This window comes from Geotrypetes seraphini, chromosome 1 (genome assembly GCF_902459505.1).
Source record: "Geotrypetes seraphini chromosome 1, aGeoSer1.1, whole genome shotgun sequence".
Classification (NCBI taxonomy): domain Eukaryota; kingdom Metazoa; phylum Chordata; class Amphibia; order Gymnophiona; family Dermophiidae; genus Geotrypetes; species Geotrypetes seraphini.
The window spans coordinates 485,846,108-485,871,876 of NC_047084.1; the positions used below are offsets into that span (position 1 = coordinate 485,846,108).

The 25,769-nt window shown below is 45.8% G+C and overlaps 1 protein-coding gene across 6 annotated transcripts in view; it reads left to right on the forward strand.

Moving 5' to 3' along the window:
* PTBP3 (polypyrimidine tract binding protein 3) overlaps window positions 1-25,769 on the forward strand; it is a 255,937-nt gene that overhangs the window by 151,825 nt on the left and 78,343 nt on the right. The window lies entirely within an intron of this gene.

Sequence of the window (25,769 nt, forward strand, 5' to 3'; positions counted from 1 at the left end):
TTCCCCCCCCCAAACCCCTAAACCCTAAGCATATCAATGAGGGACCTCCTGTTGTTTCTGCAGGAGTTCACCCCAATCAACAGCCCCGGCTTGTTATAAGTTTGAATAATGTCTATCTAATTAAACAAGTTATAACCCACCTAATCACTGTGGTTCTTGGTGGTGTTCTTGGTGAGATTTGATATAGTGGCGGTGGTTCTCGGTGGTGTATCGTAAACGTCTACAACAGGGGTGTCAAAGTCCCTCCTCGAGGGCCGCAATCCAGTCGGGTTTTCAGGATTTCCCCAATGAATATGCATGAGATCTATTTGCATGCACTGCTTTCATTGTATGCTGATAAATCTCATGCATATTCTTTGGGGAAATGCTGAAAACCCGACTGGATTGCGGCCCTTGAGGAGGGACTTTGACACCCCTGGTCTACAATGAAAACAAGAGCTCAAAGGCAGTCTCTTTACAGAGAACACCAATCCAATATCTGCATCTTATGGGGCTGTTTTATAAAATAGACACTAAAATATACACACCAATTGTGTACATAAATGTTTAGAATAAAGGCATATATGCTCATAGGCGTGACTGCCAAGTTAATGCCTAACTACTACTCTTTAGGTATGCGCTTAACTTATGCACTGCATATTGGATTTATCCTGAAAGATGGTATATCAAGTACGAAATAAACAATAAACAGTATTTGCAAGGGGCCTTTTGCATGGGCTCAGGCTCTCACCTAATGCCTATAACTTACAAAATACTCTTTAAGTTATGTGTGTATCTTCAGCATTTAAGCAGAAACAGACACATCAGCTACATATCTATTCCCCATATCTCAAAGGCTCACCTTGCCTCCACTAGAAATGGTGCATTTTTCTGCTTACCGTGTTTCCCTGAAAATAAGCCCTAGCAGGGCAGTAACGCAGCAGACTGAATTCACGAATGGACAAGGCTGTAGCAGTCTGTTTAGCATGCTGCCAGCCCGACGCTGCTTAGGGAGGTAAGCTAGGCTCGCAGCGGGTTTCCGATGGGAGGGTGGGAAGGATGGGGATTCGGCTACATGGCGGGTGCTGGGAGGGGGGGCGATGCTAGCTCAAGAGTCCTGCTGCATGAGGGATGGGAGGGAGGGAAGGGAAGCTGGGCAAGGGTCCTGCTGCACGAGGGATAGGATGGGAGGGAGGGTAGTATAGAAGCTGCTGCACATGTGGGGGAGAGAAAGGAAAGAGGAAGAATTGGGATGAAGGAAAGGAAGGGAGAGATGATCATGTACAGACTCCGAAAAGAAGACCTAGTGCCTTTTTTGGGCCTAAAATTAATATAAGACACTGTCTTATTTTTGGGGAAACATGGTAGTTCCAATATTGCGGAACAATTTACCAGTAGAGTTAAAGAAGGAAGAATCATTTCAAAATTTTAAGAGACATCTAAAAGCACATTTTTTCAAATGGCTCTCTCGAATTGAATAATGGAATGGGGACCGCAATCTACATTAATTTGTACTGATTCATGTTGATTTGGATTTATTTATTTCATATAACAGTTTTAGTGGATATGTTTTAGAAATGTTAATTTCTTTCTTTTCTCTTCTTTCTAATGGAGTTCCTTTCTTAAATATGATTAAGTTTTGATGTAAACTGCTTTGATCCTTTTTGGCTTTATAGGCGGTATAGAAAGATTTTAATAAACATAAACATGTCTGATATAAGTGCTTACACCTCTGTGCATATGTGGGCACATACCCGGTTAGACTTAGTATTCAATAAAGGAAAGTAGGCACCTTGTAATTAGGCCATCTGTGTGCTTAATTGCAAGAGCCTCATTATAGAATTTACCTTTATATATGTTTGAACAAACAGATATTTCTTCAGACTGGGCCTAAACACTGGAAGGATCTGTAAAAAGTACTCAGTACATTCAGAATGGCACAGAAAACAAAAATGCCCTAGCATGCATGGCTTGTCTTTCACCTGTATTGAGTGATGGGATAACATACATATGTATTCTAAGAGTTTGCTATGCCTGGCTTCTTGGAGGTAAAATGTTGCAAAAGGGATGCCAAATAGATGACATATTGTGCTCAAGCTTGAAAACCGTAGGAAAAACTTTCTAACAAATAGAGAATTCCACTGGGAGTCGGGGAAGTTGCACTAATCCTGATACTATGTAGTTAAACCTGGACATATTTAATGAGATTTCATGCTGCCGTATTCAGAACTGACTGTATTGGTTTGAACATAGAGGCTGGCAATTCACTTAATATGATGTTTTAGTAATCTAAATAAAAGGATATTAGGGCCTGGAACACTGTTTGAAAATCCATGTTAGATGTGAATGGGTGCAAACGACAAAGGGTCCACATTTTGTAAAATGCAGTAATTTGTTATAGTGTGTTTTTGTATTGATTTGTACGACGAATGTTTAATGTCTTATTTTGTATGTTCATATGTAACTCGCCCTGGATAAGGTCGGAGGGAGAAATAAACAAAAAAAATGACCTTGTTGATATGCAAAAAACTATGAAGTATTCCTACAGTTCCATTGAATCCTAATAATATTAACTAACCCACTTGAAAGCTACCTATTTATCTTATCGCTAATACTAGGTGGAAAATTGCCTCAGACGTAGAGCGTCTATAACAATAAATGTTTTGTGCGCTCTGAATATCAATCACTGGCTTTTATCCACCATCCACCCGTATTAATCTGATAATATTTTATTGTTTTATCTAAATTCTTTTTTTATAAAAATGAATAGTTAAATATTTAATAATTTAATTCATAATTTAATATTAATAACTCATAATTATCAGATTAATACGGATGGATGGTGGATAAAAGCCAGAGACTGATAGTCAGAGCACACAAAACATTTATTATTATAGACGCTCCGAGTCTGAGGCAATTTTCCACCTAGTATTAGCGATAAGATAAATAGGTAGCTTTCAAGTGGGTTAGTTAATATTAGGATTCAACGGAAAAGTAGGAATGCTTCATAGTTTTTAGTGATTGATCCATTGAGAAATATATAGTGCTGTATCTTGTTAATATGCAGCCACTTGATTTACTTGTTGGTGTAATGTTACTCACACAATAACTAAATAATCATCATTCACCCTCAATGTCTCGGGTTGCTGAAGGAATCCTGTTATTTGTTGGTGTCTCCAGCACAACCAAGGTGAGATTTGTGAACTTTACACCCTCATAAAACTGGCTAGTATGCAATCAGTCTTTAATTAATTTCTTGAGAGCGCTGCTTTCCTAGTAGTTGGTGTCAGGAAGCAGGCTAGTCAGTTCTTCCAATTAAAACAGCCTGAAACAGTACATTATGGGTTTCTTTATTCTATTTTTAACAAAGTATAACATGGTATAAACAGATTATATAACTGTATTAACATAAAAGACAAGGTCATTTTTATTCAGAAATTGCCTTTCCAGCAAGTTCTTTGCATAATTAGGCAGTGGCAGGTACAATGACCCCCATGAAAACAGGTCTTAGCCCCTCTCCGAGGAGCCGTGATGAGCAGTTTGCTCAGTAGCCTCTCATAAAAAGTTCAGTCATAAGAACATAAGAATTGCTGCTGCTGGGTCAGACCAGTGGTCCATTGTGTCCAGCAGTCCGCTCAAACGGCGGCCCTTAGGTCAAAGATCAGTGCCCTATCTGAGTCTAGCCTTACCTGCATATGTTCTGGTCCAGCAGGAACTTATCTAATCTTTTCTTGAATCCCTGGAGGGTGTTTTCCCCTATAACAGCCTCCAGAAGAGCGTTCCAGTTTTCTACCACTCTCTAGGTGAAGAAGAACTTCCTTACGTTTGTACGGAATCTATTCCCTTTTAACTTTAGAGTGCCCTCTTGTTCTCTCTACCTTGCAAAGGGTAACTCATATTCTTAAAACCAGCTATTAAATATTTAGTACAAACAAGTACTATCTTAATCAATTCAATTTTAATGTTATCGCCCACAATTCATTTCATTACAATACTTTTACAACTTACCAATACTTAATTTATTAATAAATATCAGAATAATTTAGTCAGTGAACCTAATCCCCATCCACTCACATTCACTTTCCAACTTTCAAACACATACTACAGTCATTGTGATTACTTCTATCCAAAACTGGATCTTAGTTTATTAATTCATTGGTCCATGATCATCAAGTCAGAGAGGCTTCAAACTGAGAGTTGCACAACAGTCTGGACCATGAGAATCACAATTTCTTAAACGCAACCAGCAGGTCTCTCTGTCCTCACGATGGTCCTGTTCTTCAATTCACAAAACATTCAGCTTAACACAAGACTGTGTTTCGCCACCTGGCATCTTCAGGAGCTGTATTTGCAAGGCTCACCAACATCACAACCTCATCAGTAAACTAAGCATGACTCAAGCAGGGACCCAGGGTTCGTCACAAGCTGAGATCAGCTGACAAACAGGAAACACACCGTCTACCAGGAGAGGGTGAACAACCTGTTTTGATCTACCAAGTCTATTCCCTTCATTATCTTGAATGTTTTGATAATGTCCCCTCTCAGTTTCCTCTTTTCAAGGGAGAAGAGGCCCAGTTTCTCTAATCTCTCACTGTACGGCAATTCCTCCAGCCCCTTAACCATTTTAGTCTCTCTTCTCTGGACCCTTTCGAGTAGTACTGTGTCCTTCATGTATGGCGACCAGTGCTGGACACAGTATTCCAGGTGGGGGCATACCATGGCCCGGTACAGTGGCATGATAACCTTCTCCGATCTGTTCATGATCCCCTTCTTAATCATTCCGAGCATTCTGTTCGCTCTTTTCACCGCCGCTGCACATTGCGTGGACGGCTTCATTGACTTGTCGACCAGTACTCCTAAGTCTTTTTCCTGGGAGGTCTCTCTGAGTACTGCACCGAACATCCTGTATTCGTGTATAAGATTTTTATTACCAACATGCATCACCTTACACTTATCCACGTTAAACCTTATTTGCCAATTTGCAGCCCATTTCTCGAGCGTGTTTATGTCACATTGCAGGTCTTCGCAATCCTTCTGTGTCTTCACTACTCTGAATAACTTCGTATTTTCTGCAAATTTAATCACCTCACTTGTACCAATTTCCAGGTCGTTTAGAAATATGTTGAAGAGCACAGGTCCAAGCACCGAACCCTGTGGCACTCCACTCGTGACACTTTTCCAGTCCGAGTATTGTCCATTTACCCCTACTCTCTGTTTCATATCCACTAGCAAGTTTTTAATCCACGTGAGTATTTTACCCTCGATTCCATGGCTTGCGATTTTTTGAAATAGTCGTTTATGCAAGACCTTGTCGAACGCCTTCTGAAAATCCAGATATACAATGTCGACCAGGTCACCCTTGTCTATCTGCCTGTTTACTCCCTCAAAGAAGTGCAGCAAGTTCATCAAGCAGGATCTTCCTTTGCTGAAGCCGTACTGGCTGGTTCTCATCAGATCGTGTCCATCAAGGTGATCAATAATGCGGTCCTTTATCAGCGCCTCTACCATCTTTCTCAGTACCAAGGTCAGACTCACCGGTCTGTAGTTTCCTGGATCTCCCCTTGAACCTTTCTTGAAGATTGGCATAACATTTGCCACTTTCCAGTCTTCTGGAATACTTCCTGATTTGATCAACAGATTGGCTATTAGTTGAAGCAGTTCAGCTATAGCCCCTTTCAGTTCCTTGATTACCCTCAAATGGATGCCATCCAGTCCCAGGGGATTTATCGTTTTTAAGCCTATCAATCTGCCTGCATACCTCTTCTAGACTGACCGTCAACCTTGTCAGTTTCCCGTCTTTGTTTCCTGCGTATAGCCTGTCTGCTTCTGGTATGTTGTGTATGTCCTCCTTTAGCACTCCCTTTATTCAATGGTCATCCAACGACCCCACCGCTTCCTTTGTGGGTTGTTTCCCCTTAATATATCGAAAGAATGGCTTGAAGTTTTTTGCCTTCTTGACTATTTTTTCCTCGTAGTCTCTTTTAGCCCCTCTTACTGCCTTATGGCACCTCCTTTGATGTTGTTTGTGCTTTTTCCAGTTTTCATCCGTTTTTGTCCTTTTCCATTCCTTAAATGAAGTCATCTTATTTCTGATCATTTCCTTCACTGCTACAGTGAGCCACGCCGGTTCCTTGTTTTTTTTCCTCTTGGATCCCTTGGTCTGCACAGAGTCAAGCTAGAAAGCACCTATTTATTCTAAATAGGGCAGGGAAGAGAAAGACAGGCTAACAGGATCGCAGTAGGTAGAAAAGTGGGCTCTGTGTGGGGCAGTGAAAAGGAAGGAGGTCTTGTGATATCATACAAAGAACAGCTGGCTGCTAAGGTAGACTGGGCAGGAAAGAGGCTGCGGGTCTTGAACAGGATGGTGCGGGTTGCCTAGTTATAATGGTTTATACAGGAACATAGATAACTATAAGGCATCTGAAAGAGGCAGGTTGGCTGTGTCATATAGGGCAAGGAAGAATGCAGCAACATGATGGCCCTTTAGGGAGCAGTAAGTCTGATGGCTGAAAGTAAAAAAGGAGCCCAAGAGAGGAGGAGGAGGAGGGATAATGTTGAGATGAGAAAAGGGGAAATAGGAAAGTAATGAAGGGGCAAAGGGGAATAAGAAAAAAAGAAAGGCAAGATATGGGGTAGATATGGAAAGGAATGAAGGAGAGTGTTTATATTAACATTTGCAACGTCTAAATTTTTTTCCTAGTTCATCACAGAAATAGGAGGACATCTTAAGCTCAAGGCCATCTTATTTTCAAACTTTCTATTTTGATAAAGGGGGTACTTGGGGGGTACTGCTTGCTTGGAAGATATGGGAGATCTAAACTGTTCGAAGTTTCGCCACTCATGTCATACTAATATCACTTCCCTTGCTTATCTGTAAAAGTAACATTTATCCTATGGACCAGCTTGTTTCCTATTATCTGTATAAAGAAGAAGCTGGCGTAGCTTTAATTATCCCAGGACAAGCAGGCAGCATATTCTTAACGCATGGGTGACGTCACCGACGGAGCCCCGGTACGGACACTTTTAACTAGAAAGTTCTAGTTGGCCGCACCGCGCATGCGCAGGTGCCTTCCCGCTCGACGGAGGAGAGCGTGGTCCCCAGTTTCTTCGTTTCCGCGGAGCGAAGAAGACGCATGTATTTTTCAACGGCCGTTGAAATATCGGATTTTGCCTTCCCTCTAGCGTTTTTGTCTTTCTTTTTCTTCTTTTACCTTCGGGCTTCTTTTTCGTTTTAAATTCCAAAAAAACCCCCAAAAAACTTTGTTTTCTCTTTATTTTTCGAACCGGCCCCGGCGGGGCCTGTTGTCACCATACAGGCCTCCGGTTTTGATTTTGCGGAGGCCGTGTTTCCCTTCATGCCCCCTCAGCCGGGCTTTAAGAAGTGCCAGCGGTGTGCACGCCCGATATCTCTCACTGATCCGCACAATTGGTGCCTACAGTGCCTGGGTCCAGAGCATCGGGCTGACACCTGCACCCACTGTGCTACTCTTAAAAAACGTACATTAAAAAATAGACAGATCCAACAAAATATTCTTTTCGGCACCGGATCTGCCATGGAATCAGCCGCGCCGTCAACGGCATCGCAAAAGTCGGCACCGCCTACTTCGACACCGCCTGATCCTTCCTCGGGGTCGCTGGCACCAGGTAGCCGGCTAAGAAGCCTTCCACTTCCCTTGAGCGCCCTCCTGCCACACCGGCGACGCCGGTCCTCCCGGCATCACGCCGACCCCGCAAACGCTCCGCCCCGATTTCGGTGAGTGCCTCGGCCTCCTAATCGCCGGGGCATGGAGCGGCACCTATGGTACCGAAAAAGAAAAAAGCGGTACTGGTGCCCCCTCTGGACGACCGCATTGCGGCCATACTCCAAACCCAACTGCAGGAGCAACTACAACAACAACTCCAGCACTTGTTACCCACACTGTTGGCCCCACTCCTTTCGGTGCCGGACCGGCCTGAGCCTCACACCACACCACCGGTGTCGACACCATCGGTACCGTTGAACACCTCCATGCCGGTACTCGCGGCTGAACCACTTCATCCTCCGGTGCAACCACGCTCTGATGCCGACCCTCCCCGACATCGAGACCGACACCAGTCCCCCCGAGACCAGGACCGGCACCGATCTTCCTCCCCCGGTACCGTCTCGATGCGCTCTGGCAAATCCCTCTCTAAGACTCGCCATACTGAGCCATCCGCACCACCGTCCCGTCCCGCGCATACCGACGTCAGGGACCCGGACTTATGGGAAGAATCCCCACCCGGTACCGATGATGAGGCTTCATCAACGGACGAGGAACCATCGATGGTCGATACCTGTTCCAAACCTGAACAGTCCTCATTCACAAAATTTCTACGAGAAATGTCGGCAGCTCTGTCTATCCCTTTGGAATCCGACTCTAAGAAGTCCCAGGCTTTCCTTGACGCCCTGGACTTCGAACAACCCCCCAAAAGAATTTTTAAAGTTACCCGTCCACAACATCTTACGGGAAACTTTTTACAAAAATTGGGAAAACCCTCTCACGGTACCGGGTGCACCTCGAAAACTGGATAGTTTATATAGGGTCATTCCTATCCCGGGGTTCGACAAACCTCAACTACCCCATGAATCCCTTCTAGTGGAGTCCACTTTAAAGAAAACCCAGTGTTTATGCCTCTACTCCTCCTGGCAGAGAGGGCAGAACGATGGATAAATTTGGCAAGCGCCTTTATCAGAATTCCATGCTTGCCAACAGAGCTAATAATTACACCTTCCACTTCTCCTTCTATATGAAGCATTTGGTGCAACAACTCTCCTCCTTCCAAAAGTACATCCCTGAACGCAAGGTCCCGGTTTTTCAACAACAACTTTCCAGTTTGCTCCAACTCAGGAAATTTATGGTGCGCTCCATTTATGACTCTTTTGAGCTGACCTCTCGAGCATCTGCCATGGCTGTTGCCATGAGGCGCTTGGCCTGGCTGAGAGTTTCTGACCTCGATATTAATCACCAAGACCGCCTAGCCAACGCACCTTGTCTTGGTGATGAACTCTTTGGGGAGTCCCTGGACTCAACTACCCAGAAACTCTCGGCACACGAGACCAGGTGGGATACCCTGATCAAACCTAAGAAGAAAACTCTTCCTGCTCGCCCCTACAAACAGCAGTCTTCCTATCAACACAGGTTCTCGGCCAGACCTCTCAACCCGCCTCAACAACAACAGTCTCGCCGGCCTTGTCAGCAGCACCAGACTCAGGCACATTCACAGTCTCACCCACCGACCAAGCCTCTCCCGCAGTCAAAACCATCTCAGCCCTTTTGACTCTTTTCTCCAGGGCATAGCCAGTCTCCCACCATCCTTGCCTCTTCCTCAGCCGATAGGAGGATGTCTTCAACTCTTCCTCAACCGTTGGGAGGCCATCACATCAGACCTGTGGGTCCTCAACATCATTCGCCATGGCTACTCTCTCAATTTCCAGACTCTTCCACCGGACAATCCTCCCATAGAGTCTGTTTCTCACTCCTCTCAATCCCCCCTCCTCCTGAGGGAGGTCCAATCCCTCCTTCTTCTCAATGCCATCGAAGAGGTACCCCCAGACCAAAGGGGTCGGGGATTCTACTCCCGCTACTTCCTGGTTCCCAAGAAGACAGGAGACCTCCGTCCCATCCTCGATCTCCGGAACCTCAACAAGTGTCTGGTCAAGGAAAAGTTCAGAATGCTCTCCCTTGCCACGCTTTACCCGCTTCTCTCTCAACACGACTGGCTATGTTCCCTAGACCTCAAAGAGGCCTACACTCACATTCCAATCCATCTGACTTCACGTCGCTACCTCCGATTTCAGGTACAGCACCGCCACTGTCAGTACAAAGTGCTACCCTTTGGCCTCGCATCATCACCCAGGGTGTTCACCAAGTGCCTTATTGTGGTGGCGGCCTTCCTCAGGTCTCACAACCTCCAGGTGTTCCCGTACTTGGACGATTGGTTGGTGAAAGCTCCTACATCTCCGCTTGTGCTGCAAGCCACACAACACACCATCTCTTTCCTCCATCTCCTGGGGTTCGAGATCAACTACCCCAAGTCGCATCTGCTTCCCACACAGCGACTTCAATTCATTGGAGCAGTTCTGGACACCACTCTGATGAGGGCGTTTCTTCCCGCCGACCGACAACGGACCCTGCTCCATCTCTGTCGTCAGGTGCTCCTTCATGACTCCATCCCAGCTCGGCAGATGATGGTCCTCCTAGGCCACATGGCCTCGACGGTCCATGTACTTCCTCTGGCACGACTCCACCTCAGGACACCTCAGTGGACTCTAGCCAACCAATGGTCACAGACCTCGGATCCTCTTTCTCATCCCATCTCTGTGACATCGTCTCTTCAGCAATCTCTTCAATGGTGGTTGAACTCCTCAAATCTTTCCAGGGGTCTACTATTTCACCTGCCCCCTCACTCCATGACCATCACCACGGATGCCTCCCCCTATGCGTGGGGAGCTCACCTGGGAGATCTTCGCACTCAGGGTCTCTGGACCCCTCAGGAGCGTCTACATCACATCAATTTCCTGGAACTCAGAGCCATGTTCTATGCTCTCAAAGCCTTCCAGCACCTTCTCTACCCTCAGGTCCTTCTTCTGTGCACAGACAACCAGGTCACCATGTACTACATAAACAAGCAAGGCGGCACCGGATCTCCCCTCCTCTGTCAGGAGGCCATCCGCATCTGGTCCTGGGCCACGGCCCACAGTCTCTTCCTCAAGGCTGTATATATCCAGGGCGAACAGAACTCCCTGGCCGACAATCTCAGCCACATCCTTCAACCTCACGAGTGGACTCTGGATCCTCCCACACTCCGCTCCATCTTTGCGTGCTGGGGCACTCCGCAAGTGGACCTCTTTGCAGCTCCTCACAACCATCAGCTGCCCCAGTTCTGTTCCAGACTCTTCTCTCCTCACCGTCTGGCCCCGGATGCATTCCTGCTCAACTGGACGGATCGGTTCCTCTATGCCTTTCCTCCACTACCTCTGATGTTGCGGACATTGTTCAAACTCCGCAGGGACAGAGCCACCATGATTCTCATCGCTCCACGGTGGCCTCGCCAACACTGGTTCTACCTCTTGCTCCAGCTCAGCTCCAGGGAGCCCATTCCTCTTCCTGTGTTTCCTACTCTATTTACACAGCAGCATCAGTCTCTACTGCATCCCAATCTGTCCTCGCTCCACCTGACAGCTTGGTTTCTCTCGGGCTGACCTCTCCAGAGAACCTGTCTCAGCCTGTCCGTCGTATTTTGGATGCCTCCAGGAAACTGGCCACCCTCCAATGTTACCATCAGAAATGGACCCGGTTCTCCTCTTGGTGTCTACTTCATCATCACGATCCCGCCTCATTGGCGGTAGAAACTATACTGGACTATTTGCTTTCTCTCTCCGACGCTGGCCTCAAATCTACCTCAATCAGAGTCCACCTCAGTGCCATCACTGCGTTTCATGAGCCTATCCTCGGAAAACCTCTCACGGCTCATCCCCTGGTTTCCCGGTTCATGAGAGGCCTTTTCAATGTCAAACCACCGCTGAAGCCTCTTCCAGTCGTCTGGGACCTGAACGTGGTTCTCTCAGCCCTCATGAAACCTCCATTTGAGCCTCTTGCCACAACTTCACTCAAATTTCTGACATGGAAGGTGCTTTTCCTCATTGCCATCACCTCTGCCAGGAGGGTTAGTGAGCTACATGCACTGGTCGCTGACCCACCTTTCACGGTTTTTCACCATGACAAGGTAGTTCTGCGTACCCATCCTAAATTTCTTCCCAAGGTGGTCTCGGACTTCCACCTCAACCAATCCATTGTGTTACCTGTCTTTTTCCCTAAGCCCCATTCTCATCCTGGGGAACAGGCATTACACACGCTGGACTGTAAGCGTGCCCTTGCATACTACCTTGACCGTACCAAGGCTCACCGCTCGTCCCCTCAGCTCTTTTTGTCCTTTGACCCTAACCGTCTAGGTCGCCCTGTCTCTAAATGGACGCTTTCTAACTGGCTTGCTGCCTGCATTGCGTTCTGTTATGCTCGGGCCAGTCTCTCACTGGAAGGTGCTGTCACGGCCCACAGGGTCAGAGCTATGGCTGCTTCTGTGGCTTTCCTCCGCTCCACGCCCATCGAGGAGATCTGCAAAGCTGCCACTTGGTCCTCAGTTCACACATTCACTTCTCACTACTGTCTGGATGCCTTCTCCAGACGGGATGGGCACTTCGGCCAATCTGTGTTACAAAATTTGTTTTCCTAATAGCCAACCATCCCTCCTCCCTCTCTGTTAGCTTGGAGGTCACCCATGCGTTAAGAATATGCTGCCTGCTTGTCCTGGGATAAAGCACAGTTACTTACCGTAACAGGTGTTATCCAGGGACAGCAGGCAGATATTCTTACGTCCCACCCTCCTCCCCGGGTTGGCTTCTTAGCTGGCTTATCTTAACTGGGGACCACGCACTCCTCCGTCGAGCGGGAAGGCACCCGCGCATGCGCGGTGCGGCCAACTAGAACTTTCTAGTTAAAAGTGTCCGTACCGGGGCTCCGTCGGTGACGTCACCCATGCGTTAAGAATATCTGCCTGCTGTCCCTGGATAACACCTGTTACGGTAAGTAACTGTGCTATATATAGCATAGATATTTTTATGTGGTTATTGTTTGGTACTTTAAGATCACATCTTAGTTAAGTAGCTTTTCCTTTAAGGATAGACTTAACTGAACCTTTTGGGTCTCCCTTGAAAGTCTGTTATGTATGTATGTGTAAATGTATATATACAATATATATTGTGGCGGGGTATAAGGGAAGCGAGTGGCTTGTCCTTAGCCCTCACATTGCATCAGCTGAGCAGAATTTGAGTGGCCAAGTCGGATAGCAAGCTCAAAATAAAATATGTCTCACAAAATAAGTGTGAACTGTCTTGTTTATTCCACAAACTTTAAAACACAAAAGAGTTCATGCAGGTGTCTTCATTTGCACCCCCAAACTTAGTGCAACATCCTTACCATAAATAATAATATTCCCATGGACTAATATTATATGCTGCTTCCTCAGGATAACAGTTAAAATTAAACCCCAAACATTTCTTCCTTTTGGACTTTCAAACAGCAAAACACAGGCCCTCCCAAGTTAAGAATTGCCATACTGGGACAGACCCAAGGTCCAACAAGCCCAGTATCCTGTTTCCAACAGTAGCCAACCCAGGTTCCAAGTACCTAGCTAGTTCCCAATTAGCGAAATAGATTCTATGCTGCTTATCCTAGGAATAAGCAGTGGATTATCCCAAGCTATCTTAATAATGGCCTATGGACTTCACTTTTAGGAAATTGTCCAAACATTTTTTTAAACCCCGCTAAGCTGATTTCACCACATTCTCTGGCAACGAATTCCAGAGTTTAATTACACGTTGTGTGAAGAAATATTTTCTCCGGTTTGTTTTAAATTTGCTACTTAGTAGCTTCATCGCAAGCCCCCTAGTACTAGTATTTTTAGAAAGTGTGAATAATCGATTCACATCTACCATTTCTACTCCACTCATTCTTTTTAAAAAGAGTTCACTGCTGGGCAAGATACTGGAAACTATTATAAAGAATAAAATCATAGAACACGTAGACAAACAAGGTTTAATGGAACAGTCAGCAATTGTTTAGCTGAGGGAACTCCTGCTTCATCAATTCGCTTAATTTCTTTGAAGGAGTAAATCAACATGCAGATAAAGGTGAGCCGGTTGGTCTAGTATATCTAGATTTTCAGAAAGCTTTTGAAAGAGTTCCTCGTGAGAGATCCCTGAGAAAATTAAAATGTCCTCTGTCATATCACCCTTGAGCCATCTCTTCTCCAAGCTGAAGAGCCCTAGTCGTTTTAGCCTTTCTTCATAGGGAAGTCCCATACTTTTATCATTTTTGTCACCCTTCTGTGTACCTTTTCTAATTCCGCTATATCTTTTTTGAGATGTGGCGACCAGAAAGCACAGTTACTTACCGTAACAGGTGTTATCCAGGGACAGCAGGCAGATATTCTTGACTGATGGGTGACGGCACCGACGGAGCCCCGGTACGGACAATTCTAGAGTGATTGCACTCTAAGAACTTTAGAAAGTTCTAGCTCGGCCGCACCGCGCACGCGCGAGTGCCTTCCCGCCCGACAGAGGCGCGCGGTCCCTCAGTTAGTGTAAGCCAGCTAAGAAGCCAACCCGGGGAGGTGGGTGGGACGCAAGAATATCTGCCTGCTGTCCCTGGATAACACCTGTTACGGTAAGTAACTGTGCTTTATCCCAGGACAAGCAGGCAGCATATTCTTGACTGATGGGTGACCTCCAAGCTAACAAAAAGAGGGATGGAGGGAAGGTTGGCCATTATGAAAACAAATTTTGCAAAACAGATTGGCCGAAGTGTCCATCCCGTCTGGAGAATGCATCCAGACAATAATGAGATGTAAAAGTGTGAACTGAGGACCAAGTAGCAGCTTTGCAGATTTCCTCAATAGGAGTGGAACGGAGGAAAGCTACAGATGCTGCCATAGCTCTGACTCTATGGGCCGTGACAGAACCTTCCAGTGTCAGTCCGGTCTGAGCATAACAGAATGAAATGCACGCTGCCAGCCAATTAGACAACGTACGTTTAGAAACAGGACGTCCCAATTTATTCGGATCAAAGGACAGAAAAAGTTGAGGAACTGATCTGTGGGGTTTCGTACGCTCTAGATAGTAAGCTAGAGCCCGTTTACAATCCAAAGTATGCAGAGCTTGTTCCCCAGAATGAGAATGAGGTTTTGGAAAGAAAACCGGTAGAACAATGGATTGGTTGAGATGGAATTCAGAGACAACCTTAGGGAGAAACTTTGGATGTGTACGCAAAACCACCTTGTCATGGTGAAAAACCGTAAAAGGTGGATCTGCGACAAGTGCATGAAGCTCACTGACCCTCCTGGCAGAGGTAAGAGCAATAAGGAAAAGCACTTTCCAAGTGAGAAACTTGAAAGTAGATGTAGCCAATGGTTCAAATGGAGGCTTCATCAAGGCGGAAAGAACCACATTGAGATCCCAGAGAACAGGAGGGGCTTTAACCCTTTCAGGACCAAGGGACATATTTGTCCCATAACTTTAAAATCCTATAAATTTTGATTGGGATAGTCTACAGTTCTAAATTTGATATGTACGGATTCCATATGATACTGCCTTTATGTAAACAAACTGGTTCCGACATTCATTCATTAGCGTCGTTGCCAGATTGACGAGAAGATTCACTTGCCACACTGTCCATAAGCCAGAAGTGTGATTTTTTTTAAAAAAAATAATGATATTTCACAAAAAAAAATCAATTTTTTGGCATCTGCAAGCCCTTTTTACCATAAAAATGTCGCTAAAACCACAAAAATTGGCCTACGATCCTTATGGTCCTGAAAGGGTTAAGAGGTGGTTTCACATTGAAAAGTCCACGCATGAACCTGGATACCAGGGGATGAGCTGAAAGAAGTTTTCCATGGACTGGCTCATGAAAAGCTGCAATGGCACTGAGGTGGACTCTGATGGAAGAGGACTTAAGGCCAGAGTCAGACAAAGAAAGCAAATAATCCAACAACGTCTCCACTGCCAGGGAAGTGGGATCAAGATGATGAAGAAGACACCAGGAAGAAAATCTCGTCCACTTTTGATGGTAACATTGCAGAGTGGCTGGTTTCCTGGAGGCATCCAGAATGGAACGAACGGGCTGCGACAAAAGAGTATCAGTCGAAGTCAGCCCGAGAGATACCAAGCTGTCAGGTGCAGAGACTGGAGGTTGGGATGTAGAAGGGTTTCCTGCTGTTGCGTAAGCAGAGATGGAAACAGAGGAAGAAGAAAAGGTTCCCTGGAACTGAGTTGAAGTAGAAGGGAGAACCAATGTTGCCTGGGCCACCTCGGAGCAATTAGAATCATGGTGGCTCTTTCCCTCTTGAGCTTGAACAAGGTTCTCAACATGAGAGGCAGAGGAGGGAAGGCGTACAGGAACAGATTCGACCAGTCGAGGAGAAAAGCATCTGCTGCTAGACGGTGCGGAGAGTAAAGTCTGGAGCAGAATAGGGGCAGCTGATGATTGTGAGGAGCTGCAAAGAGGTCTATCTGAGGAGTGCCCCATTGAGTGAAGATAGACTGCAGAGTTACAGGATCGAGTGTCCACTCGTGAGGTTGGAGAATTCTGCAGAGTTTGTCCGCTAAAGAATTCTGTGCCCCCTGAATGTATATAGCTTTCAGGAAGAGATGGTGATCTATGGCCCAAGTCCAGATCTTCTGGGCTTCCTGGCATAAAAGGCGAGAGCCTGTCCCACCCTGTTTGTTGATGTAGTACATCGCAACCTGATTGTCTGTGCACAACAGAAGGACCTGAGGAAAGAGAAGATGTTGGAAGGCCTTGAGGGCATAAAACATCGCTCTGAGTTCCAGGAAATTGATTTGATGCTTCTTTTCCTGGGCTGTCCAAAAACCTTGAGTCTGGAACTCGTTCAAGTGAGCTCCCCATGCATACAGAGAGGCGTCGGTGGTGATGACTAGTTGATGAGGAGGCTGATGGAACAGAAGACCTCTGGATAGATTTGAGGATACCAACCACCATTGAAGAGACTGACGCAGAGATAATGTCACAGATATGTGTCGTGAGCAAGGATCCGACGCTTGGGACCACTGAGTAGCAAGGGTCCATTGAGGAGTGCGCAGGTGAAGACGTGCGTGAGGTGTGACATGAACTGTGGATGCCATGTGCCCCAAGAGTACCATCATCTGTCTGGCTGAGATGGAAGGTAGTGAAAGCACCTGCTGACATAGAGACTGAAGGGTCTGAAGACGATTGGATGGTAGGAAAGCTCTCATTTGGAGTGTATCTAGGATCGCTCCAATGAATTGAAGTCTTTGAGTGGGGATGATATGAGATTTGGGTAGATTGATCTCGAACCCCAGAATTTGTAGAAACTGGATGGTTTGGTTGGTGGCCAGGAGAACTGCTTGAGCGGATGTGGCTTTGATCAACCAGTCGTCCAGGTAAGGGAATACATGAAGGTAGTGAGAGCGTAGAAATGCCGCTACCACAATGAGACATTTGGTGAATACCCTTGGAGATGAGGCTAGACCGAAGGGCAGTACCTTGTATTGGTAATGACAATGATTGATCATGAATCGGAGATATGGTCTTGAGGTTACATTGATCGGTATGTGAGTGTAAGCCTCTTTGAGATCGAGGGAGCATAGCCAGTCGTTTTGATTTAGAAGGGGATAAAGGATGGCTAAAGAAAGCATCTTGAATTTTTCTTTTACCAGATGTTTGTTGAGATCGCGAAGATCTAGGATGGGTCTGAGATCTCCAGTTTTTTTGGGGACTAGAAAATAACGGGAGTAGAATCCCTGCCCCTTTTGATCTAGAGGAACTTCTTCTATAGCGTTCAGAAGGAGGAGGGATTGGACCTCCTGAATAAGGAGGGCCGATTGAGGACTGTTTAAAGCAGACTCTTTTGGCAGGCTTTGAGGTGGAAGAGTCTGAAAGTTGAGAGAGTAGCCGTGGCGGATGATGTTGAGGACCCATTGGTCCGACGTGATTACTTCCCACCGGCTGAGGAACAGAGAAAGTCGACCTCCTATAGGCTGAGGCAGGAGAGCAGGAATAGGGATACTGGCTATACTGTGGAGAATGAAGTCAAAAGGGCTGTGACTTCTGCTGAGGAGGTTGTTTCACAGATTGTTGTTGCTGCTGCTGTCTGGGAGGCTGACGTTGTTGTTGCCTCTGACGCCTGGGTTGCTGAGCAGTGGTAGTTAATGGACGAGCTGTGAAGCGGCGTTGATAGGCCGACTGCTGTCTATATGGTTTTGGTGGAGGAGGCTTCTTTTTATTTTTAAGCAGAGTATCCCAGCGCGTCTCATGAGCCGAGAGCTTTTGTGTGGTTGAGTCCATGGAATCCCCAAAGAGCTCATCCCCTAGGCACGGGGCGTTGGCTAACTGATCTTGATGGTTAACATCAAGCTCGGATACCCGAAGCCAGGCCAAACGGCGCATAGCCACCGACATTGCTGTCGCTCTGGATGTAAGTTCAAAGGTGTCATATATGGATCTAACCATAAACTTACGCAATTGGAAAAGAGACGACAAGCAGGTGTGAAAAGAGGAATGCTTTCGTGAAGGAAGATATTTTTCGAAAGAAGCCATGGTGGTAAGGAGATGCTTTAAATAAAAAGAGAAATGAAAAGCATAATTACTAGCCCTATTTGCTAACATAGCATTTTGGTAGAGCCTCTTACCAAATTTATCCATGGCCCTTCCTTCTCTGCCAGGAGGGACAGATGCATATACACTGGCTCCTGAAGTCTTTTTAAGGGTGGATTCGACAAATAATGACTCGTGTGGAAGTTGAGGTTTGTCGAACCCAGGAATGGGAATTACTTTATATAGAGAATCCAGTTTACGTGGGGCCCCTGGGACAGTTAAAGGAGTCTCTAAATTTTTATAGAAAGTTTCCCTCAAGATGTCATGAAGGGGAAGTTTCAAAAATTCCTTTGGAGGCTGATCAAAATCAAGGGCATCCAAAAAAGCTTTAGACTTTTTGGATTCAGCCTCCAAAGGAATGGACAAGGATTCACACATCTCTTTCAAAAAACAGGAGAAAGAGGAAGTGACCTGTTTGGAGGATGGGTCAGGGACAGCCGAATCCTCCTCCTCTGAGGAACATTCGCCTTCAGAAAGAAAGGGTTCCTCTGAGTCCCCCCACAGATCAGGATCCCTGACATGGGAAGCATGGTCCTGAGACTCCGGTGTCGACGTTTGAATGTGTCGGGTTTTGCGCACCGACTTACCCGACCTCATCGATACCGAGTCAGGAGATGTTATCGGTCGCACCGGTGCCGAAGTCTGTACCGATTGATGGTGAGCTCTCGGCTCCGGTGCAAGAACTGGCATCGATACCGATGAGGTTAGGTGAAGCGGTACCGAAACAGTGGAAGCGGGTAATACGGGTTCCACAATCGGTATCGATACGGGTTGTTCCACAACCGGTACCGATAGCTCGGTGCGGGCCGGCACCGGAAGGTTCGGTGTCATGATAGCAGGAAGGAGTCTTTCTAATTGCTCCTTAAGCTGCACCTGAAGGATGGCCGTAATGCGGTCATCGAGGGATGGCACCGGTACCGCTTTTTTCTTCTGCGGTACCTGCGGTGCCGCTCGACGCCCCGGAGATGAGGAGCCCGATGTCGAGGGACTCACCTCTATAGGGGCGGAGCGCTTCCGCTGGCGTCTTACAGGCGGCAGGATTGGACTCACTGCACTCGAGGCCGGAAGACGTTCCAGCGGGGAAGGCTTCTTAGCCGGCTTACCTGACTGTTGAGATGCCGGTGTGGAATCACGCGGCGTCGAAGACGAGGGTGCCGACTGAATCGGTGCCGAAGCCGGAGTCGAAGGAACGGGGTCGGACATCTCGGTACCGAACAGTAATCGCTGCTGTATCTGGCGATTTTTTAATGTCCGTTTTTTTAGAGTAGCACAGCGGGTGCAAGTAGAGGCCTGATGCTCAGGACCCAAACACTGTAAACACCAGTTGTGTGGGTCCGTGAGAGATATAGGCCTAGCACACCGCTGGCACTTTTTAAAACCCGGTTGAGGGGGCATGAAAGGAAAAACGGCTTCCGCCAAATCGAAGGCCGAGGCTTCGATGGTGGCAGAAGGCCCCGCCGGGGAAAATCAAATTAAGAAAAGGAAAAAAATTTTTTTTTTTTTTTTTTTTTTTTTTACAAAAGAAAAAAAGAAACGAAATAAGGCCAAAGCCAAAAAGTTTACGCGAGCGGGAAGGCAATAGAAAAAAAGTTTCAACAGCCGTTGAAAAAAACGCGTCTTCTTAGCTCCGCGGAAACTAAGAAACTGAGGGACCGCGCGCCTCTGTCGGGCGGGAAGGCACTCGCGCGTGCGCGGTGCGGCCGAGCTAGAACTTTCTAAAGTTCTTAGAGTGCAATCACTCTAGAATTGTCCGTACCGGGGCTCCGTCGGTGCCGTCACCCATCAGTCAAGAATATGCTGCCTGCTTGTCCTGGGATAACTGCACACAGTATTCGAAGTGCGGCCGTACCATAGAATGATACAAGGACATTATAACAGTAGCTATTCAATCACCTCGCTTGTCATTCTGATTTCCAGACCGTTTATAAATATGTTAAATAGCACTGAACCCAGAACAGATCCCTGTGGCACTCCACTAATTTCCCTCCTCCATAACCCCTACCTTCTATTTTCTATCCAGTAACCAATTCCTAATCCTCAACAAAACATTGCCTCCTATCCCATGACTTTTTAATTTTCTCAGGGATCTCTCATGAGCAACTCTTTCAAAAGCTTTCTGAAAATCTAGATATACTAGACCAACCGGCTCACCTTTATCTGCATGTTGATTTACTCCTTCAAAGAAATTAAACAAATTGATGAGGCAAGAGTTCCCTTGGCTAAACAATTGTTGGTCTTAACCTGGACTGTGAATAGCCAATTAGAAACTACTCGTGACACTGCCTTCTTTTTCACAGCCCCTTTCCTCTAGAATAACCTGTCATTAACTATAGTTATGCCAAGAGATCATTCAAAAACTTTAAAGTCCTCTTGAAAACTTGGCTCTTTGAGCGAGCCTACTCTTTTTAAGCTGGTTCTGGGCTGTCACCTGATGCTTACCTGCCCTCCTCTGTGGGTCGGAGTAATTGTAATCTTAGTACAAATGCAGTTCCTTTCCTATACTTATGTTGGGGTTCCTTTCTTTAGTTAGTTTTAGTTTTGTAAATTGCTTAGCTCTGCGTGTCAGTTTTTAGCAGTATAGTAAATGTCAAAATGAAATTAACAGTATTCTATAACATACGCATATAGCTAATGCAAGCGAGGTAGATATGGGTAAGACATAGACATGTTTCCCACTTACACATCGAGCTTACAAAATACTATAAGTTAGGGTGCTCATAATCGAAAGAGAAAAATGTCCAAAAACCGGCCTAAGTCAGCACTTGGACGATCATAAACGAAAGACGTCCAAGTGCCGATAATCAAATCGGATTTTGGATGTATTTCTAAACGACCTAGGCCTTCATAGTGCCACTGAATGACCATAACTAAATGGGGCATTTCAGGAGGAGTGTCGATGGCGGGACGTGGGCAGGCTTAGACTTAGTTGTACAGCATGTATAACTGAAAGTTTTACAACAGAGCCTAGACGGAACTTGGATGTTGTGACTTAGACCATTTAAAACATGGTCTAAGTCAAAAAAAAACCACCTAAAGTGACCAGATAAGCACTGCAAACACATAATACAGACCCCCCCACACTACCCCAGTGATCACCAACACCCCCCCAACCCCATAAAAATCGTAATCACTCCTGTAAAATTTAGCCTCCAGAACATCATCACCTGGCCGCCTGGCATAAGAAAGTCTAGTCGTCCTGCACAGAGGCAGCTTAAGCCATCTTGGGGGTGGGTTAGGGACCCATAGAGAGAAGGCCCCATGCCCATAAGCCCCTGTAATCACTGCATTGATACTGAAACATGTGCACTCCCATGTACACCCCCAAAAACCTTTTGTACTGGCATAAAAGTGGCTCCTGCTGCCATAAGGGCTATTAGGGTGGTAGATAATTGGGTCTAGGGGATTCTGGAGTTGGTTTTGGAGGGTCACCATGACCTATAAGGGAGCTGTAGTGAGATGATGACATGGCACCCTTTTTGTGAAGTTCACAGCAGTGCCCTGTAAGGTACCCCACTATTTAGGTGCCATGTCTGGGCGTTCAGTCCATCACTTTGCAGACCCCTCCCACATCCAACAGGCTTGTTCTAGGCGTTTTAGACTTGGACGAAAAGTTGGACAAAAATGTGGTATAAAGATGGACAATTTAGCGACTTGGACGATCAGATTGGCAGGATGTATACTTAGATGATTTTCGAAAGGGAAATAAATTTGGACGTATTTTTTGAAAATGTGTCCTAAGCTGTATTTTACTTTAGACGACTTGCGACTTAGATGAAAACGGACTTAGACGTTCTTTTCGATTATGCCCCTCCACGCGTTTAAGTGCCATGCAAACTCATTTATGCCAAGTTTCTGCTGACTTACATTGCTATTCTATAACAGAATCTTTGCACACAGATGTATTTTAGAATGCATCCTCCTACGCTACATCTGGGGACCCAGTTACCCCTTTCATGTGCTTGATTATTCTTGCTGTTTATTGAAACATTTTTTTTACAGGTAAGCATCTTTGTTTTCCTTTTGTTAGGGCTTCAAAAATTTGCAGACTGGTGTGATAATGATTTGCATTATAAGAATTAACAAGTAAAAAAATGCTTCCTGTTAAAAACAAACAAATAAAACAGTTCTCAGATTAAAAAGAAGTGCAGTTAAAGTATCCATGCTATTTAATTATAAAATGAGAGACTATGGGCTAGATCAGGGGTGTCAAAGTCCCTCCTCAAGGGCCGCAATCCAGTCAGGTTTTCAGGATTTCCCCAATGAATATGCATATATGCATGAGATCTATTGGCATATAATGAAAGCAGTGCATGCAAATAGATCTCTTGCATATTAATTGTGGAAATCCTGAAAACCCGACTGGATTGCGGCCCTCGAGGAGGGACTTAGATACCCCTGGGCTAGATTCACTAAGCAAACCAATCATGTACCGATCGCTTTGCGACCCGATTTTTCTCCGACCCGATTTACTAACCTCTGATCCATGCATGCAAATGAGGGGAAATGGCATGCAAAGTAGGCGATTCACTAAACAAATCTGGGACACCGACTGGGCTGGCCGATCAACAGAAGAAGCGACTGCTGGGGACCAGTTGCACACATCCCTGCTGACTCTCCTGTTCCATTGCCGCCTTGCACTCTGCCCCGATCTTCCAGCCCTGTTCTCTGCCCTGATCTTCCAGCCCTGCTCAGTTCCAAAATGCCGTTGCTAAACTTGGCCATACTCTTACTGCCAGACTGATCTCTGCTGCCCCGACTCTGGATCTCTGCCGCCTTCCCTGAAGTGCGAGTCTGCGGGTTTAAAGTGGGGCTGCACTACGGCATGTTCCAGAACATGCCTCAGTGCAGCCCCACTTTAAACCAGCGGGCTCGCACTGCAGGGAAGGCGGCAGAGAGCAGGAAAATCGTGATGGGTTAAGGCCTAGTAGTATTCACGTGTACTGGCTGATTGCCCCCCCCCCTCCTGCCTGCCTGCGCGGAGAGAGCATGCGCAGACCATCGACAGGCAAAGAGATGATCTGCGCATGCGTCGGGATCACTCAGTAGCGATCCCTGCAGTTGGCGGGGGGCATTCCTCCGATCGCCCCCATTTAAATAGTCTCCCATTGAGAATTGGTCAGCCTGCCACGAATCGGACACGGATTGATTACTATCGGACAGGTAAGTGAATCTAGCCCTTATATATTTAATACTTGCTTGCTTATCTTGTACTGTTTTTGAAGGGGATGTAAATAATGCATTTGGAAACACTCATCAGAAGGAACAGAAGTTGTGCTAAATAGTCTGCCATGGTTTCAGGGGAATAAATGGGTTTGATTATACCACTTTTTTGTGGTAACAACCAAAACGATTTACATTTTATTGTATACAGGTACTTTATCTGTCCCTAGTGGGTTCCCAATCTAAATTTTGTACCTGGGGCAGTGGAGGGGTTAAGTGACTTGCCCAGAGTCCCGAGGAACTGCAGTGGGAATTGAGCCCAGTTTCCAGGTTCTCAGCCAAGTGTGATAACCATTAGGCTACTTGTTCACTCCATAATAAAATGGAGAAATAAACATGATAAAATGGAGGAAAATCCATAAATAATTGATAGGAAGAAATGGTAGTGATGGCGGAAAGACTGAGGTAATGTGATCTGTGGCGGCTCATTGCTGATACCTCAGGTGACATGTGGCGTTAATTCAGTGCTTCTTGGTCCTGTCCTGGAGGCACACAATAGTGTGCCAGTCTGGTTTTTAGGGTTACCACAATGAATATGCATACAGTATGTTGGATTCCTGTTACATGCAAATCTAACTCATGCATATTCATCATAGTAACCTTGAAAACCTGACTGGCTAGATGTGTCTTTAAATTCTCGATTAACTTATTTCCAGGAATAATTGCAACAAGAATTTGCAAAAGAAGCACCTGCCGCTTCATTTACAATATTTCATACTTTACTTTGGAGAAAGCCTTCCAAGATTAAAAGATATATGTTGGTTTTCATCATCTGTTTATCAGAGTGCTATGCTGAGAATAGTTTTACAACTTGAATTTGACCGGCATTAGATTGTATGGATAAGTAAGTCTGTCTGGCACAAGTGAGCTGGCCTGTATCAAGCTACATGTCATTTGCTCCCCCTCCCCATTTCCCATCTCTTCATCACAGCTTTCATTATCACTAAAGATCAGTTCATTAGATCTCCCAATCTTATAAATAATTCTAACGATTAACTTGCCAGGGCTCGGGCTCTTTCACGTTCCCTGTGCAGAGAAGGTTACCATAGTGATACCATAGTGATAGTTTACGTGTTAAACTGTGTGTCACTTTGCCAAAGGTCTGAGAAATATTGTCAAAATCAGCTTCCTTGTACATACTTGTCTTTGCTTCAAAGCACAATAATTGTTTATAATACGGACTCTTCATTGTTGGATAATTTTTTTTTTTCTTTTCAGTAATTTGGTTTTTCTTTAGGAACAATTATTTCCCTCATTTGGTAATAACCAGTGCCTATCCAAATTGTCTCAAGTTGCAGTAGCTTATTCTTGCAGATAATTTTACTATTCTCAACAGTGACAGCATTGTAGGCTGTTTTTCATAGTTGCATAAATCGAGCTGTTACAATATGTTCCCTCAAGACCGTGAAACAGATCTTTTGTTGTGCAGGATAAGGGGATCATAATTCAACAAACAAGACCCAGATCCAGATATGCCCTTGAGTTGAATCTCTGCTAGTGACCACACACAATGAAGAACCCCCGCTTCCATCCCTAGGTGGTGTTCTTGGCATCATACAGGAGTGGTTTGCTGCTGCCCAACAGAGTGGGGCAATGGAGAGTTACTGTATATACTCGAATATAAGTTGATCCGAATATAAGTTGAGACCCCCATTTCTCCCCCCCAAAAGGAAGAAAAATGGTTGACTTGAATATAAGACAGGGGCTTAATATTCAAGTTCCATGCCCTGCCAGGGTCTGCACCTGTGTCCCCTCCCCTGCGAGATTACACTCAGCCCCCCTCCTTGCCAGGTTCTGCACCCAGTCCCCTTCCCTCCCTGCACTGTAAGGCTCTGAACCCAGCCCTCTTCCCTACCAGGCTATGCAGCAAGCTTCTCTCTGTCAGGCTCTGAACCCAGCCCCCCTCACTACTTGCCAGGCTCTGTACCCTGTCCCCCCTCCCTGTCAGGCTCTGCACCTTGCCCCTGTATAAGACTTTGGTGAGACCTCATTTAGAATATTATGTACAATTCTGGAGGCTGCACCTTCAAAAAGATATAAAAAAGAATGGAGTCAGTCCAGAAGAAGGCTACTAAAATGGTATGTGGTCTTCATCATAAGGCGTATGGGGACAGACTTAAAGATCTCAATCTGTCTACTTTGAAGGAAAGGCGAGAGAGGGGAGATATGATAGAGATGTTTAAATACCTACGTAATATAAATATGCATGAGTCGAGTCTCTTTCATTTGAAAGGAAACTCTGCAATGAAAGGGCATAGAATGAAGTTAAGAGGTGATAGGCTCCGGAGTAAGCTAAGGAAATATTTTTTTACAGAAAGGGTGGTAGATGCATGGAACAGTCTCCCAGAAGAAGTGGTG